We start from the raw sequence: 19227 nt of genomic DNA, 5'->3' as shown, positions 1-19227 counted from the left end.
CACACTCAGTCATTGGAGATAAGTAAGGCACATTCTCCACACCAATTACCTCGCTCTACTCTCGCTGTGTGTTGCCTGGCGAGTTTAGGCTGTTTACGGTGTGTGTGTGCGCGTGTGTAGGGGTGATGCTCAGGGGTGGGACCTACGCAACCCTGGTGGGACCTAAGCAGCCCTGGTGGGACCTACACAACCCTGGTGGGACCTACACAACCCTGGTGGGACCTAAGCAGCCCTGGTGGGACCTACACAACCCTGGTGGGACCTACACAACCCTGGTGGGACCTACACAACCCTGGTGGGTCTTTACTCCTCTACCTCTTTGTGCTCGTCACCATTCCTGATAAAAATGTGCTTTTGCTGTGGCAAACACTATTTTACGCTTCAAGGGAGAAATGGAGACAATAGTTGGCCTCCTGGTGTGTAGATCCACCTGCCAAGCGGCTGGAGTGCTATATGTCACATAAAATCTTATCTGTCACATGCGCCGAATACAGGTGCAGCTAGACTTTACCGTGAAACGCTTACCTACAAGGCCTTTCCGAACAATGCAGGCCCTTCAAGTGTAGATGAGAGGGAAACAATATGGCCATTCATCCATCCTCCTCTGAGCGGTGGGTCTTTGTCTTCATTCCATTTGAATGCAACTCTATAAACCAGGCAGACTGGATAAACCCAGCTTGGCCTTCCAAAGATGAGCTGGGGTGGATGGTTAATGCTCCACAACGGGTTAGGCTGGGTTTTACTGTCACTAAGATGTAAATTAGAGGTTAAACAGTGTTAGCCCCTCTACAGACGTAGGCTGAACTGAAATGAGAGCGACTGAGGGATGCCTGTAGATATATATATACCTTATGGATGAAGACACTGTTGAAAACCAATCTGTTCCATTTTCTTCATGTCCCTCCTTTCCCTACTGTCTCTTTTTAGACCAAATCAGAGGCTTGTTTTATCAAGACAGATAATGGCGTGACGTTCTGTGGGCGAAAGTTGAGACGATGAGTTTGTCGGCTTTCATTGAGCGTTGGGTATAACAGCCATTGTTACACACATATGTATGTGAAGGGGATGGAAGGAAGACGGAGAGACAAGGGGAGAAAGAGCAGGAAATTGCATTGCCTGTTCAATAGGCCAATAAGATTAGACAGTGAGAGAGAGAGAGAATTACCATAGAAATTATGTTTCAAGCAGAAAATGACAGAGGTCCCTCTCAGAAGCCAAACTGATTCTGTTCGGGGCGGCAGAGAGAAAACTGCGATGAAAAGAACAATAAGACTATATTTTATTGTTCCGTTAATGAAACGTACGGCTTTTAAAAAAAAAATCTTGTCTACTGTGTATATACAGTACATGTGGACCTTTGCGGTTGTAAAAACTGGTTTCTCATTTTGCCACGGTAAAATGAGAAACCGCTCCACTTCCTGATTGGGTCACCTGATCCAGGTGAGTTATGATGGAACACATGACAGACACAGGTGGATTCTCATAACGGGAGATGGTGTAGTATCATTTTTGGTTTTCAGTAACAGTCTGTGCCTACAGAATATGGTGAGAACTCTCATATTTCCAAACTGCTGCAACAGATACCTCCCCTATGGAGGAACACGGCTAACCTTTAAAGTCCCTCTAGATACTGATTACATTTGGTATGAGAAAAGCAATCTTGGGAAGCCATTAACACATTGCAGATTGATTGGAGACAGTCTGTAAGGTGTAAGGCCTTAGAGACAGTCTGGAAGGTGTAAGGCCCTAGAGACAGTCTGGAAGGTGTAAGGCCCTAGAGACAGTCTGTAAGGTGTAAGGCCCTAGAGACAGTCTGTAAGGTGTAAGGACCTAGAGACAGTCTGTAAGGTGTAAGGCCCTAGAGACAGTCAGTCCTGGTCGGTGGACACATTTCCGAGACCATGTGTCTGGGTTTCCCCCTCAATCCTCAATTCAATAGCTATTTTTCTAGAAACTGTGGACTGTAATAAGCAGTGGGCAGAAGCGCTAATGGCCAAGATGTTAACAGTTTGCTGACTTGTGGATATTGTGCCTGCCGAGCGAGGCATTGTGTTAGAGACACAATCAGGGGTGCAACTGCTGGTGTTATCAGTGGGTGGATTACGGTGTTTGCAGCAGAGCGGGATGGGAGATCGGTCGGTACAGTAATAGAGATGTCACATTGCTTTATGACCCAATAATGGAGGGAGGCTCGCACTAACAGCAATCTGACTGGTTTGGGCTTATCTTGCAGGAAAATGACAAAGAGGTGGTGGTAGATGTGTGTGTGTGTGTGTGTGTGTGTGTGTGTGTGTGTGTGTGTGTTCCCTTGCATGTTTGTGGGATTCCTTCTGCATCATCAGCAAATGAATCTCGTGCTGAGAAAATTCAAAATGGTTGTATATTGTGGGGTTTCTTCCAAGAACAGGGCCGGGGACCGGCTGCAGACTGGCAGAATGTTGTTCTCATGTGAACAGGGCCAGGAAACGGCTGCAGACCGGCAGAATGTTGTTCTCATGTGAACAGGGCCAGGAAACGGCTGCAGACTGGCAGAATGTTGTTCTCATGTGAACAGGGCCGGAGACCGGCTGCAGACTGGCAGAATGTTGTTCTCATGTGAACAGGGCCAGGAAACGGCTGCAGACCGGCAGAATGTTGTTCTCATGTGAACAGGGCCAGGAAACGGCTGCAGACTGGCAGAATGTTGTTCTCATGTGAACAGGGCCAGGAAACGGCTGCAGACTGGCAGAATGTTGTTCTCATGTGACCAGGGCCGGAGACCGGCTGCAGACTGGCAGAATGTTGTTCTCATGTGAACAGGGCCAGGAAACGGCTGCAGACTGGCAGAATGTTGTTCTCATGTGAACAGGGCCAGGAAACGGCTGCAGACCGGCAGAATGTTGTTCTCATGTGAACAGGGCCAGGAAACGGCTGCAGACTGGCAGAATGTTGTTCTCATGTGAACAGGGCCGGAGACCGGCTGCAGACTGGCAGAATGTTGTTCTCATGTGAACAGGGCCGGAGACCGGCTGCAGACTGGCAGAATGTTGTTCTCATGTGAACAGGGCCGGAGACCGGCTGCAGACTGGCAGAATGTTGTTCTCATGTGAACAGGGCTGGGGACCGGCTGCAGACTGGCAGAATGCATTCTATACATCTACAGTATCTCAATGAAGGGAAACTACTTCCAGCAGCCTGATTCAGTGTGTGTGTGTGTGGTTCTATAAAGTCATGTGGTGAGCAGCAATTTTTCATGTGTCAGGCTTGTCCGTGCTGGACTGATCCCTCAGGTGGTGATTGGGGTCAGTGTAGCATGCTGGGGAGGGATGTGTGCTTTGCGTGATCACCATGAATCTACCCACACACACACACACCTCTCTGTGCTGTCGCCTTCTGCTGGCAGCTGTTCCTGCCCCGTAAAGATCAAGAAAAAAACAACTGTGAAGAGAAATTCATGAAGAGAATCATCTGTTTTGCCTCAATGGGGGCAATAGGGGAAGGAGGAAAATGAAATGCAACGGACAGTGAAGGTCCTGCACCCAGTTTGTGAAGGCCCCGCCCCCCGGTTTGTGAAGGCCCCGCCCCCCGGTTTGTGAAGGCCCCGCCCCCCGGTTTGTGAAGGCCTCGCCCCCCCGGTTTGTGAAGGCCCCGCCCCCCAGGTTGGGGAGGCCCCGCCCCCCGGTTTGTGAAGGCCCCGCCCCCCGGTTTGTGAAGGCCCCGCCCCCCAGGTTGGGGAGGCCCCGCCCCCCGGTTTGTGAAGGCCCCGGTTTGTGAAGGGCCTCCCCCCTGTTTGTACAGAGTTCAGGCTCGCCAGGCCGGACAGGTAGCTACTGTCCTCTTCTCAGCAGCCTCACTGCAAACAGGCCTTGGTACTAGAGCAGTGAACGCACACACAGGCACACACACAGGCACACAGGACATCAGCACACAAAACACATCTCAAAAATACACTTTTAAAGCTACAATTTATGGCACTCCTTGGTGCTGTAGGTATCAATAGTGGAGGGACTGATAAGATTATGAACTCCTGCATAGTGGGGAGGATGGAGGCATGTGATACCTCTCTATTTCTTAACTTTAACAATAATTATCCCCAGGAACAGAGATGTCATTGGTCAAGATGCCTTTTAAGAGTGTGTTTCTACCCCAGTTAGGGAGGCAGGCAGGGAGTCAGGCAGGCCGGCTGGCCTATTTGAGATTTAATTTGCCTGCTGGAAGGAATGAAGCGCGAGAGAGAGAGAGGGAAGAGAGGAGGATGAAAGGAGGAGAGGACCGTGGTGCCTAATGGGAAAGGGGAGTGAGGGAGCACCTCAGTGGAAGAGGTCATCCTGGCTATCAACTCTCTCCCCCCACCGGTCAACAGGGCTGCCCTGTTCCCTCTTCACACAGACAGGCCTGTGCACACAGATACACACACACTGACAGTGTACATTTTACCCTTTTTATTGTACCTTTATTTAACTAGGCAAGTCAGTTAAGAACAAATTCTTATTTTCAATGACGGCCTAGGAACAGTGGGTTAACTGCCTGTTCAGGGGCAGAACGACAGATTTGTACCTTGTCAGCTCGGGGGTTTGAACTTGCAAGCTTAAGGTTACTAGTCCAACACTCTAACCACTCTAGGCTACCCTGCTTCCTCTACACTCTAACCACTAGGCTACCCTGCCGCCTCTACACTCTAACCACTAGGCTACCCTGCCTCCTCTACACTCTAACCACTAGGCTACCCTGCCGCCTCTACACTCTAACCACTAGGCTACCCTGCCGCCTCTACACTCTAACCACTAGGCTACCCTGCCGCCTCTACACTCTAACCACTAGGCTACCCTGCCGCCTCTACACTCTAACCACTAGGCTACCCTGCCTCCTCTACACTCTAACCACTAGGCTACCCTGCCGCCTCTACACTCTAACCACTAGGCTACCCTGCCGCCTCTACACTCTATCCACTAGGCTACCCTGCCGCCTCTACACTCTATCCACTAGGCTACCCTGCCTCCTCTACACTCTAACCACTAGGCTACCCTGCCGCCTCTACACTCTAACCACTAGGCTACCCTGCCACCCTAACATGTGTAACATGCCATATGTCCTATTACAGTCATTTCATGGACTAAAATGTAAGACCACATATAGGCATGGTGGCATCTTGCCACTGGCAGACAGACGGGGCAGAGAAAACCCTTTCCCAACAATCCCAGTAGTGTTTCAGGGTGGCCCTGCGACATGCCGAAAGAGTCGTCTCGTCTAACAGATGTTTTTTTTTTTATATAATAAAAAAAAACTAACAAGAGAACATGTATTAAAAGCTGGCCAGCGCTCTGCTTTGAGATGTGTTTTCCATGTCCATTGGGCTTTCAGTCATAAATAGACACTGGCATCTCCTTTCCCTCCGCTGGCTCCCTCTCTATTTATCTGACATCACTCCTTCTCCCGTTCCTCCATAATTTCCTCTCTCTCTCTCTCTCTCTGCTCGTGTCCTGCTCCCTTTGCACATCAGCTTTTCACACTCTGGTCCTCTGAAACCATCTCTTCTCCCTCTTTCCCTCCCTCCCTCTCGCTGTTTGACCGTCTCCGTCAGGGAAAGTAAGAACACTTGAAGCCATGGTCAAACTCTTCAGGCGACCCTCTTCTACTCACAGCATGGCCCAGTGTTATAACACTCGCTGAAACTATATGAACCAAAATGGCCCCCATCTGTTACCCGATTGGTGGTCATATCCCCGTGGGTGTACGTGGTACATTCTCCCTGCTTTGAAAAGCACAACCTCATTTTACAATGGGTTCTGTAAGTGTGTGTTTGTTCTCAGTTGCATCCTGCCCAGGTGCAGGCCCAGTTTGTGGAACTAAATGGGATGGTCAGTACTTGCCTGGTGCTAGGCTGCTTAGTCTCAGTACTCTCCTGGTGCTAGGCTGCCAGGCTGTTTAGTCTCAGTACGCTCCTGGTGCTAGGCTGCCAGGCTGTTTAGTCTCAGTACTCTCCTGGTGCTAGGCTGCCAGGCTGCTTAGTCTCAGTATTCTCCTGGTGCTAGGCTGCTAGGCTGCTTAGTCTCAGTACTCTCCTGGTGCTAAGCTGCCAGGCTGCTTAGTCTCAGTACTTGCCTGGTGCTAGGCTGTTTAGTCTCAGTACTCTCCTGGTGCTAGGCTGCCAGGCTGCTTAGTCTCAGTACTTGCCTGGTGCTAGGCTGTTTAGTCTCAGTACTCTCCTGGTGCTAAGCTCCCAGGCTGCTTAGTCTCAGTACTTGCCTGGTGCTAGGCTGTTTAGTCTCAGTACTCTCCTGGTGCTAGGCTGTTTAGTCTCAGTACTCTCCTGGTGCTAGGCTGTTTAGTCTCAGTACTTACCTGGTGCTAGGCTGCTTAGTCTCAGTACTTGCCTGGTGCTAGGCTGCTTAGTCTCAGTACTTGCCTGGTGCTAGGCTGCTTAGTCTCAGTACTTGCCTGGTGCTAGGCTGCTTAGTCTCAGTACTTGCCTGGTGCTAGGCTGCCAGGTTGTTTAGTCTCAGTACTTGCCTGGTGCTAGGCTGCTTAGTCTCAGTACTTGCCTGCTGCTAGGCTGCTTAGTCTCAGTACTTGCCTGGTGCTAGGCTGCCAGGTTGTTTAGTCTCAGTACTTGCCTGGTGCTAGGCTGTTTAGTCTCAGTACTTGTCTGGTGCTAGGCTGTTTAGTCTCAGTACTTGTCTGGTGCTATGCTGTTTGGTCTCAGTACTTGCCTGGTGCTAGGCTGCTTAGTCTCAGTACTTGCCTGGTGCTAGGCTGTTTAGTCTCAGTACTTGCCTGGTGCTAGGCTGTTTAGTCTCAGTACTTGCCTGATGCTAGGCTGTTTAGTCTCAGTACTTGCCTGGTGCTAGGCTGTTTAGTCTCAGTACTTACCGGGTGCTAGGCTGTTTAGAATTCAGAGAGCTAGGGCACACAGAAGAGTCCAATTGGCAAGGATTAGATGGAACAATGAGACTATGGCATCGCCACCCACACACACACATACGCAGCGCACACACACACAGACGCACACACACACGCAGCGCACACACACACACACACACGCAGCGCACACACACACACGCAGCGCACACACACACACACACGCAGCGCACACGTACATGCAGCGCACACACACGTACACGCAGCGCACACGCACACGCAGCGCACACACACGCACAGCGCACACACACGCACAGCGCACACACACACACGCAACACACACACACACACGCAGCCCACACACACACGCAGCCCACACACACACGCAGCCCACACACACAGCCCACACACACACGCAGCCCACACACACACGCAGCGCACACACACACGCAGCGCACACACACAGCCCACACACACACGCAGCCCACACACACACGCAGCGCACACACACACGCAGCGCACACACACACGCACGCAGCGCACACACACACGCACGCAGCGCACACACACACAAACACAAACACGGTAGGTTGTGAAATGAGACTGAGAATTGCACTTCTGAAGCAGTCAGAACACAGAGATGAAAAGGGCAATTTAGACAGTGTATCATCTGAGCCAGTGACAATCCTAAAGACACCCCACACTGAGTCTTACCCGGTGTATGATGGCCAGTAGCATATCTGTAATTCAATGTTTGTGGTAAAAAAAAAAATGCCTAAGACACATGATAAATAATTAATCATACTAAATAAATCAAAAACAAAAAAGAGAACTGGAAAAAAATAAACATATTTGAAAATTGTTGTGGGATTCAGAGGGATCCAATTTTTCATGGGTGATGTTATCAATTTTGTCAGTTTACACAGAGTAGCGCTGTTTTAAGAACGCCTAACAAGCTTGTGGATTAACGCAAAGAGACAGACTTGCAGTAAGCGAGAAAAGGGGATTTTTTTTTCCTCCATAAATTTACGTTCCTTCTAATCTCTTTAGGTTCTTTCCTGTTTATCACATTGAATACATGTGTACGCTGTGCACACACTAATACACACAAACAACCTCACAGAGTTCTTTGCAAAACATCCTCTTCACTCCACGTCCTTGAGAATCACACAATAAGCCACACTCCTTTCAACTTCAACACCATAGTAACAATACACCCCCCTCACCACCCCCCTCACAACCTTCCCTAACCCTAAAGGAATGCAATTTTCCACAGGCTGACAGAAGGGTCTCAACTCAGAGTAGACAAACTTGCTAATTCAATAAGCCCCTCATGGAGCAAGGTCTATGTTGAAGCATGAGGGGAAGCTGATGGAAAGCATTAGGCTCACCTGAGTAGCCAGTAGCTAGGATACTTAGCCTGGAGTTCTACAAAGGCCTGTCAGGGGCATCACTCACACCGATGAACATTAGATAGGAAGCCAACTTCAGGGCGATTTCCTTAGCCTGGTGACATGGCAGCCACCAGTTTTTGATCTTGGCTTGATGGGGGGGGGTTAGGGTTGTATAGGTGGCAGGTGCACATTGATGAGGCAAGCGTGATCTAAACCTAAGTAGTAATCAACATAACAAATTAGACATTTCTATTGGGCTTGTTCTAGCAATCCTCTCCAACTCATTAAAAGCAGAAAGAAACCCAGAGGGTGTTTGTTTTACAGAAGTTATGTCAGAATTTAAGTGGTCAGCAGAGGCAGCGGTAAGCCAGAGGGTCTAGTCAGTTGCAGGTATGCAAGTATTCGTGCTTGTGTGGTATGTGTGTTGGTTGAATGCACTGGGTCCTGATCCCAGAGTAGTTGATATAAGGGGAACTAGCCTGGGCATGTCCTGACAGACCTCCCAGTCTGCTCCAGCATCAGGCATCTCCTCTATCTAACCAACACTGTTACAAGGAAAATTGCCTGTCTTATCGCTCATATATTCCCCTCTCAGTAGCTAGGTTTCCATCTAATTGGTGACAGATTCTAAAATCTGCATAAAAACAATATGCGCATTTTCCCACCAGTTGTGTTTATCAAATTCACTTGTTATAGGTAAAAGGCTGTGCGTGATGACGTAGTGCACATTAAAATAGATTTTGCAGTTAAATTCTCATGTACCAAATAAAAAAATACAATTTAAATGGGTCCATCGCTTTTCCAACTCTACTGATGTGTTTCTCACAAAATTTTGTAGCTTTATACAGCCAGTGAGCCCACTCTGGTATGTGTACAGCCAGTGAGCCCACTCTGGTATGTGTACAGCCAGTGAGCCCACTCTGGTATGTGTACAGCGAGTGAGCCCACTCTGGTATGTGTACAGCCAGTGAGCCCACTCTGGTATGTGTAGAGCCAGTGAGCCCACTCTGGTATGTGTAGAGCCAGTGAGCCCACTCTGGTATGTGTACAGCCAGTGAGCCCACTCTGGTATGTGTACAGCCAGTGAGCCCACTCTGGTATGTGTACAGCCAGTGAGCCCACTCTGGTATGTGTACAGCCAGTGAGCCCACTCTGGTATGTGTACAGCCAGTGAGCCCACTCTGGTATGTGTACAGCCAGTGAGCCCACTCTGGTATGTGTACAGCCAGTGAGCCCACTCTGGTATGTGTACAGCCAGTGAGCCCACTCTGGTATGTGTACAGCCAGTGAGCCCACTCTGGTATGTGTACAGCCAGTGAGCCCACTCTGGTATGTGTACAGCCAGTGAGCCCACTCTGGTATAAGTATAGTGAGTGAGCCCACTCTGGTATGTGTATACCCAGTGAGCCCACTTTGGTATAAGTATAGTGAGTGAGCCCACTCTGGTATGTGTACAACCAGTGAGCCCACTCTGGTATGTGTATAGCCAGTGAGCCCACTCTGGTATAAGTATAGTGAGTGAGCCCACTCTGGTATAAGTATAGTGAGTGAGCCCACTCTGGTATGTGTACAGCCAGTGAGCCCACTCTGGTCTTGGTGCCTGTGTTCTAGTCAACAGCCAGCAGATACAGTGCGGGTATAGCGTACATGATGAGATCATTATGGACAAAAGAACAAGATATTATTTATTTGTCAAACAGCAGCCAAACACCGATGATCATGTCACGAGAATAAACCCTTCAACATTTATTGGGAAGTAGCATCAAGCTCATACCGTGCAGTACAGCACTTTGAGATATCAGCTGATGTACGAACGGCTATATAAATAAATGTTATTTTATTTTATTTGACTTTCACCTCCCTGTGAAGTTCATCATAACTTATTTCATCTGTAAGCTAATAAAACTGCCTGCTTTCCCTGACGAGTTGTAGTGGGAGGACCACACAACACCATGTCACTCCAAATGTACTTTCATATGATGGTTATTATATCAATATTTGCACATAAAAGCATTTCCGCCAACATTTCTCACATAATTACATTTACCGACCAAAAGATCCCACCTTGTGTAGCATGTTCTGTCGACACACCCACACTTCCCCCACCTCTTTTTCCTCTTCGTACACATTTTGACATTTACATCTTAGTCATTTAGCAGAGACACTTATTTAGAGGGACTTACAGTGGTGAGTGCATACAATTTTTCATACTGGTCCCCCGTGGGAATCGAACCCACAACCCTGGCGTTGCAAGCACCATGCTCTACCAACTGAGCTACACGGGACCTCACCGCCACTAAGTGTCACCCACACTTACCCCACCTCTTTTTCCTTCCCATGTTCTCCTCCTTTCTCCCCCATTCTACATCTCCCTCAATTTAAAGTCTCTCACTCGCTCTACTTCGCCACCATTTTAAATCCAGTTACCCCTATATGAGGTAATTGCCTAAAAAGATGAGATTGGCTAAAGCACAGCAGATGCTTGTCCTGTCTGTCCCAGCACCAAAACGTGTCTCTATCGGATATGGGTCCACTAAGAGACCTCTCTTCTCTGCTAACGATCAAGATTGAAAAACTGGGCAAAACACAATCTGTCTGTCCATGATTGATTTACTCCTGAGGAGGTTGTTGACAAACTATTGCACCTGTTTAATTAGCGGGATAATTGTGTGCTGTTTGTTTGTAGCCCAGGGGGTTGCCTTGTGAATAGTGCTAATGTTTCCTTCGCTCCATTAGAGGAGAAGCTCCCCCCCCCCCCGTGGTATGCGCCAAGACAATGCTTCAGGTGCAGCCTGGACTTCTGGCTCCTCTGCTTACCCAGCGCTATGTGAGGAGATGAATAGGGGGGGGGGGGGGGGGGGGGGGGGGGGGGGGGGGTAAACAACGTCACACAGCGCGCTAATGAATTTAGCATTAGCCGCTAATGTAGCCTCCAAACAAGCAGCAGCCCCTCCAGTTAAGAGCAGCTAGCCGTGAGACGCCTCAGAAAACAGCGGGGGAGTTTCTTTTACTTAGATGCTGATGATTAAGTAGCACTGTGTTTGACTGGAATTGAATAAGAAATAGGCATAAAACGTGGCTCTTACGGATAGGAAACAATAACTGAAAATCTGAATGTGAAGCTGATCTAATTGTTTTTGTATGAAAATCTATAATGAATAGCGATATGCCTAATAGTATTGGTCAGGGGGTGTGGATTGAAGAATCAATTCAGAATTCCTCTAATTAAAATAGTCATTGATTGAAAATGTAATTTGATTGACATTGAGCTGCTTTGTCAGGGCGACTTCAGCTCAATTAAAAACAGCAGAACTGCTCTGAGAACAGTGATTATAGAGGGGGTACAAGCCAGGGAACAACCCTCCTCTGAAACCCATAGCAGCTCAGAGGTGGTCAGGTCCTTCAGATAGATACACTGTTCATCCTCCACAAGAGAGGAGTGATTTTGAGATGAAAAATGTAGGGCCATCAATAACCCGTGTCACCCCTGGGTCAGTCCGCCTCTCTCTCTGTGGGTCAGTCCGCCTCCCCTTCTCTGGGTCAGTCCGCCTCCATCACACACAGCCAGGAAGCAATATGCCTCCTCCCCAATCCCAACAGAACTCACACTGAAAACATGCAATGTCTTGTCAAACGGTTACCAAACCACAGAGAGACAAATACAATTTCAAGCATATATACCTACCAAGCCTCACATACCAAGCTCTAAACATATCAGGCAACACTACTCATGTTCATGACCGTCTAGATCTATAATAGACAATACTGCATATGTATGCTGATAGATTGTGTGTTAAAAGCAAGCAGTGTGCATTTACAGTGAAGCACTGGTCACCCAGAGCTCCTGCTACAGGAAGAGTGGAGACAGGACCCACTGGTCACCCAGAGCTCCTGCTACAGGAAGAGTGGAGACAGGACCCACTGGTCACCCAGAGCTCCTGCTACAGGAAGAGTGGAGACAGGACCCACTGGTCACCCAGAGCTCCTGCTACAGGAAGAGTGGAGACAGGACCCACTGGTCACCCAGAGCTCCTGCTACAGGAAGAGTGGAGACAGGACCCACTGGTCACCCAGAGCTCCTGCTACAGGAAGAGTGGAGACAGGACCCACTGGTCACCCAGAGCTCCTGCTACAGGAAGAGTGGAGACAGGACCCACTGGTCACCCAGAGATCCTGCTACAGGAAGAGTGGAGACAGGACCCACTGGTCACCCAGAGCTCCTGCTACAGGAAGAGTGGAGACAGGACCCACTGGTTACCCAGAGCTCCTGCTACAGGAGAGTGTAAACATGACCCACTGGTCACCCAGAGCTCCTGCTACAGCAAGAGTGGAGACAGGACACACTGGTCACCCAGAGCTCCTGCTACATGAAGAGTGGAGACAGGACACACTGGTCACCCAGAGCTCCTGCTACAGGAGAGTTGAAACATGACCCACTGTGCAAAAAACTGGTTGAATCAAAGTTGTTTCCACATCATTTCAATCCCCAAAAAACAATGTGAATCAACACAGAAAACTGATTGGATTTGAATAAAGTAACATACGGGCATTTGTATATTTATTTACCCAACTTTTAACCTAAATCCAATGACATGGTGACATTTTTTGTTGATTTCATGTTGAATTCACGTTAGTTGACAACTCGAACAAAAGTAAATCAAAACTAGACGTTGAACTGACGTCTGTGCCCAGTGAGCAAATTCCTTTCCTCTCCGGCAGTCAACACAGGCTCTCTCACATTTCTGTCATGGCCTTTCAATTTCCTGTTGATTCAGACTCACTATTCAAGAGGGCTTACTGTGCTCCATCACTCCCAATAGTCCCCCAGGCCCAGGCCCAGACCCAGACCCAGGGGGAAATAAAGTGGTGTGTGTGGAGGTTGGACAGCCAGACAGACTGTTAAAGCCCCTAAGGCCAGGGGGGTGGAATGTGAGATCCGGCTACTATCTAACGGCTACTATCTAACGGCTACTACCTGACTATCTAACAGCTACTACCTGACTATCTAACAGCTACTACCTGACTATCTAACAGCTACTACCTGACTATCTAACTATCTAACAGCTACTAACTATCTAACAGCTACTACCTAACTATCTAACAGCTACTACCTAACTATCTAACATCTACTACCTGACTATCTAACAGCTACTACCTGACTATCTAACAGCTACTACCTGACTATCTAACAGCTACTACCTGACTATCTAACAGCTACTACCTGACTATCTAACTATCTAACAGCTACTATCTAACGTCTACTACCTAACTATCTAACAGCTACTAACTATCTAACAGCTACTACCTAACTATCTAACAGCTACTACCTAACTATCTAACAGCTACTACCTAACTATCTAACAGCTACTACCTAACTATCTAACAGCTACTACTATCTAACATCTACTATCTAACGGCTACTATGCCAATGTTTATTTAGTTATGGATAACGAATTACTATTACATAACTAATTACTATGGGAATAAATATCACTGAATTACAGAAATAATGGAACAAAGTTGTTTAATGAAGGTAAACACATTTTTGCTTACTGGAAAATAGTCTTTCAACCATTCGGTCAGGTTGTACAGCACCAATATTGCTATTAGCAGGGCTATATTTTGGCCCATATGGGCAGTGCACAATTGGCCAAGCGTTTATCTCCCTCTAAAAACAGAAATACATTTTTTGTCCTTCACAAATATGATTTTGTCCTTTTCAGATTACAATCGCTCACTTTAGTTTTTTGAAAACCAAATAACCTAAAATATAGTATATATGATCAAGTTGATGGCACAGTCGTATAGCCGGCAACTACATAAATCTGAGTGACTCACTCATTCATGGTTTTGGATCTAAATAAATAAGTACCAACATTCGTTCGGATAGTCTTTAACTTCTTCGATATAGGGGGCGCTCTTTTAATTTTTGGATAAAAAAACGTTCCCGTTTTAAAACAAGATATTTTGTCACGAAAAGATGCTGGACTATGAATATAATTGACAGCTTTGGAAAGAAGACACTGACGTTTCCAAATCTGCAAAGATATTATCTGTGAGTGCCACAGAACTGATGCTACAGGCGAAACCAAGATGAAATTTCAAACAGGAAATGCCCCAGATTTTGAAGGCGCTGTGTTCCAATGTCTCCTTATATGGCTGTGAATGCGCAAGGAATGAGCCTACACTTTCTGTTGTTTCCCCAAGGTGTCTGCAGCATTGTGACGTATTTGTAGGCATATCATTGGAAGATTGACCATAAGAGACTACATTTACCAGGTGCTCGCTTGGTGTCCTCCGTTGCAATTATTGCGTAATCTCCACCTGCGTGTATTTTTCCATTTGCTTCAGAGGAGAAACCCAACTGCCACGAATGACTTATCGAATAGATATGTGAAAAACACCTTGAGGATTGATTCTAAACAACGTTTGCCATGTTTCTGTCGATATTATGGAGTTAATTTGGAAAAAAGTTTGGCGTTGTAATGACTGAATTTTCATTTTTTTTTCTTAGCCACACAACGGAACAAAACGGAGCGATTTCTCCTACACAAATAATATTTTTGGAAAAACGGAACATTTGCTATCTAACAGAGTCTCCTCATTGAAAACATCCGAAGTTCTTCAAAGGTAAATTATTTTATTTGAATGCTTTTCTTGTTTTTGTGAAAATGTTGCCTGCTGAATGCTAGGCTTAATGCTATGCTAGCTATCAATACTCTTACACAAATGCTTGTGTAGCTATGGTTGAAAAGCATATTTTGAAAATCTGAGATGACAGTGTTGTTAACCTGTTGCGTCTACCAAACCCGGATCCGGGATTCTATTTACAGACCTAAGCTCATTACCATAACGCAACGTTAACTATTCATGAAAATCGCAAATGAAATGAAATAAATATGCCATCTCTCAAGCTTAGCCTTTTGTAAACAACACTGTCATCTCAGATTTTCAAAATATGCTTCTCAACCATAGGAAAACAATCATTTGTGTAAAAGTGGCTAGCTAGCGTAGCATTTAGCGTTAGCATTAGCGTTAGCATCCAGCACGCAAGATTTCAACAAAAACATAAAAGCCTTCAAATAAAATAATTTACCTTTGAAGAACTTCGGATGTTTTCAATGAGGAGACTCTCAGTTAGATAGCAGATGCTCAGTTTTTCCAAAAAAGATTCTTTGTGAATTCGAAATAGCTCCGTTTTCTACATCACATTTGGCTACCAAAAAAAAAACGAAAATTCAGTGCTCAAAACGCGAACTTTTTTCCAAATTAACTCCATAATATCGACTGAAAACATGGCAAACATTGTTTAGAGTCAATCCTCAAGGTGTTTTTCACATATCTCTTCAATGATATATCGTTTGTGGAAGCATGGTTTCTCCCCTCAATCAAATGGAAAAGTACAAGCAGCTGGCGTTTGCGCACCGAATTCCACGCAGGACACCAGGCGGACACTTGGAAAATGTAGTCTCTTATGGTCAATCTTCCAATGATATGCCTACAAATACGTCACAATGCTGCTAACACCTTGGGGGAACGACAGAAAGTGTAGGCTCATTCCTTGCGCAATCACAGCCATATAAGGAGACAATGGAAAACAGAGCTTCAGAGATTCTGCTCATTTCCTGGTTGACGCATCATCTTGGTTTCGCATGTAGAATGAGTTCTGGGGCACTTACAGACAATATCTTTGCAGATTCTGAAACTTCAGAGTGTTTTCTTTCAGAAACTGTCAAGAATATGCATAGTCGAGCATCTTTTCGTGACAAAATATCGCGCTTAAAACGGGAAAGTTTTTTATCCAAAAATGAAATAGCGCCCCTAGAGATCAAAGAGGTTAACAAAAGGCTAAGCTTGTGAGCCAATATATTTATTTCATTTCATTTGCGATTTTCATGAATAGTTAACGTTGCGTTATGGTAATGAGCTTGAGGCTATGATTACGCTCCCGGATACGGGATTGCTCGTCGCTAGAGGTTAACCTCTTGGATCTCTGGGGGCGCTATTTCATTTTTGGATAAAAAACGTTCCCGTTTTAAGCGCGATATTTTGTCACGAAAAGATGCTCGACTATGCATATTCTTGACCGTTTTGGAAAGAAAACACTCTGAAGTTTCAGAATCTGCAAAGATTTTGTCTGTAAGTACCCCAGAACTCATTCTACAGGCGAAACCAAGATGATGCATCACCCAGGAATTAGCAGAATTTCTGAAGCTCTGTTTTCCATTGTCTCCTTATATGGCTGTGATTGCGCAAGGAATGAGCCTACACTTTCTGTCGTTCGCCCAAGGTCTTAGCAGCATTGTGACGTATTTGTAGGCATATCATTGGAAGATTGACCATAAGAGACTACATTTTCCAAGTGTCCGCCTGGTGTCCTGCGTCGAATTCGGTGCGCAATTGCCAGCTGCTTCCACTTTACCATTTGATTCAGGGGAGAAAGCATGTGTCCAAGAACGATGTATCAATGAAGAGATATGTGAAAAACACCTTGATGATTGATTCTAAACAACGTTTGCCATGTTTTCAGTCGATATTATGGAGTTAATTTGGAAAAAAGTTCGCGTTTTGAGGACTGAATTTTCGGTTTTTTTTTGGTAGCCAAATGTGATGTATAAAACGGAGCTATTTCTAATACACAAAGAATCTTTTGGGAAAAACTGAGCATCTGCTATCCAACTGAGAGTATCCTCATTGAAAACATCAGAAGTTCTTCAAAGGTAAATGATTTTATTTGAAGGCTTTTATGTTTTTGTTGAAATGTTGCGTGCTGGATGCTAACGCTAATGCTAACGCTAAATCCTTTGTTTGCTAGCTACTGTTACACAAATTATTGTTTTCCTATGGTTGAGAAGCATATTTTGAAAATCTGAGATGACAGTTTTGTTTACAAAAGGCTAAGCTTGCGAGATGGCATATTTATTTCATTTCATTTGCGATTTTCATGAATAGTTAACGTTGCGTTATGGTAATGAGCTTGAGTCTGTATTCCTGATACCGGATCCGGTATGGGGAGTTCCAAGAGGTTAATAAAGAAATGTTTTCGTTATCCTGACCTGGACACCATGTACAGTATTATAATATACCATTATGGGCTATTAGCAGGACAATATACCTTTACCAACACCTCTCTGTATTTTGATACTTTGTGGATGGGGAGTTCCACAGTGCAAAATATGTTGCTGCAAATGCAGGTTTGATACCCGTGCCGACCGCCACCGGGAGAACCATGAGGTGGCTTTTGGTTTTAATTTAGAATCCTCTATATGTAATTATTGGCGGAAAGTCACGTCATATTTTTCGATATACTGTAGTTCTAACGTAGGCGACATGAGCCTCACTAGTGTTGAGTAATGTCCTGTTAAAAGTGGCGTAGGTCTTATTTATTTAAAGAGCATATTGAAGTTAGAAGCAAAAGGATTTGAAGCAAAAGCCAACAACTATTTTAGCACTGTTTCACTCTGCACTGAGACAAGCATGGGGACTTTTTTTCCCTTGTCCCGCGGCGTCTTGATAAATCAATGAGATTTTTATTTAATTTCATCTCCGTTTGGTTATTGGTTAGCCTAGAATTAGAAAATGAGGGTGCAGAAATGTTATGCTCTTAGTGTAAGCTTTATTTAACTAGGCAAATTCTTATCTACGAGGACAGCCTACTCCTTCCTCCCCATTGGGGAATTGAACCCCAGTCCCCCGCGTGCCCCGCCCGCATGACACAGGGATTCTTTAGCTAAATAGCCCAGCACTGTACTGCCGACCGTCACGTTGTGCAGCGCCATATTTTCCGTTCCATCCTAATGGAAACCCTGAGTTTTTTATTTCTTTCTTGGAATAGAAACGTCATAATATTAATCAAATTAATTAAGCAAGTACCAGTCAAAAGTTTGGACACACCTACTCATTCCAGGATTTTTATAAATTTTTACTATTTTCTACATTGTAGAATAATAGTGAAGACACCACAACTATTAAATAACACATATAGAATCAGTTAAGAACAAATTCTTATTTACAAGGACAGCCCACTCCTAACTCCCTGTTGGGGAATTGAACCCCGGTCTCCAGCGTGCCCGCACTCTCTAGTACAGCCATTTTTGAAAGTACTTGACGTCACAGAGAAAGTCTGGACATGGCCTGCTCTCCCTTATGAAAGGAATTAGGCACTTTCCCATGTATACTACAGTGTGTATTGTAGGTTATGTTTACTTGTCAGACTGCACAGTAACCTAAAACAATGCAGATGGATTATATCTTAAAAATGCTTTATTATCTAAATATAAAATAATATACTGTTCAGCACTGTATTTCTTCATCAGCATATTTTTGCTTCCGTTAATAAAATGATAAAAATACTCTCAAAATGCAGATTTAGTTATGGATCCATAACGAATTACTATGGGAATAATTATCACTGAATTACAGAAATATTGGAACACTTTTTAACCTTTTGCGTGTAGGGGGCAGTATTTTCGTTTTTGGCAAAAAAAACGTACCCATTTGAAAACTATTTCTCAGCCCCAGAAACTAGAATATGCATATAACTGTCAGATTAGGATAGAAAACACTCTAAAGTTTCCACAACTGTCAAAATATAGTCTGAGTATAACAGAACTGATATTGCAGGCGAAAACCTGAGGAAAATATAAACAGGAAGTGCCTCTTATTTTAAAACCTCTCTGTTCCTATGTATGCCTATCCTACATTTAAAGGGATATCAACCAGATTCATCTTTCTATGGCTTCCCAAAGGTGTCAACAGTCTTTAGACATAGTTTCAGGCTTTTATTTTGAAAAGTGAGCGAGAAAGATCACATTGCGTAAGTGGATAGGTGGGGGCTCTCAGAGTGAGTTTTGTGCAACAGAGTAAAGCGGCCATTGTTTCTCCCTGTCCTATTGAAAAACCTACACTCCCGGTTGATATATTATCGAATATATATTTTAAAAACAACCTGAGGATTGATTATAAAAAACGTTTGACATGTTTCTGTGGACATTAT

At 45.3% G+C, this 19227-nt stretch overlaps 1 protein-coding gene and 1 non-coding gene across 4 annotated transcripts in view; both read right to left on the bottom strand.

Moving 5' to 3' along the window:
* The window catches only part of LOC139420199 (receptor-type tyrosine-protein phosphatase mu-like), a 300083-nt gene that overhangs the window by 148665 nt on the left and 132191 nt on the right, over positions 1–19227 (bottom strand). The window lies entirely within an intron of this gene.
* Positions 10443–10518, bottom strand: trnaa-ugc (transfer RNA alanine (anticodon UGC)). Its single transcript has one exon. It is a non-coding gene; the product is annotated as a tRNA-Ala (tRNA).

Source organism: Oncorhynchus clarkii, chromosome 11, assembly GCF_045791955.1.
Source record: "Oncorhynchus clarkii lewisi isolate Uvic-CL-2024 chromosome 11, UVic_Ocla_1.0, whole genome shotgun sequence".
In the NCBI taxonomy this organism is placed as follows: domain Eukaryota; kingdom Metazoa; phylum Chordata; class Actinopteri; order Salmoniformes; family Salmonidae; genus Oncorhynchus; species Oncorhynchus clarkii.
The sequence above is the reverse complement of the archived record's forward strand: the minus strand, read 5'-3'. Positions and strand labels throughout refer to the sequence as shown.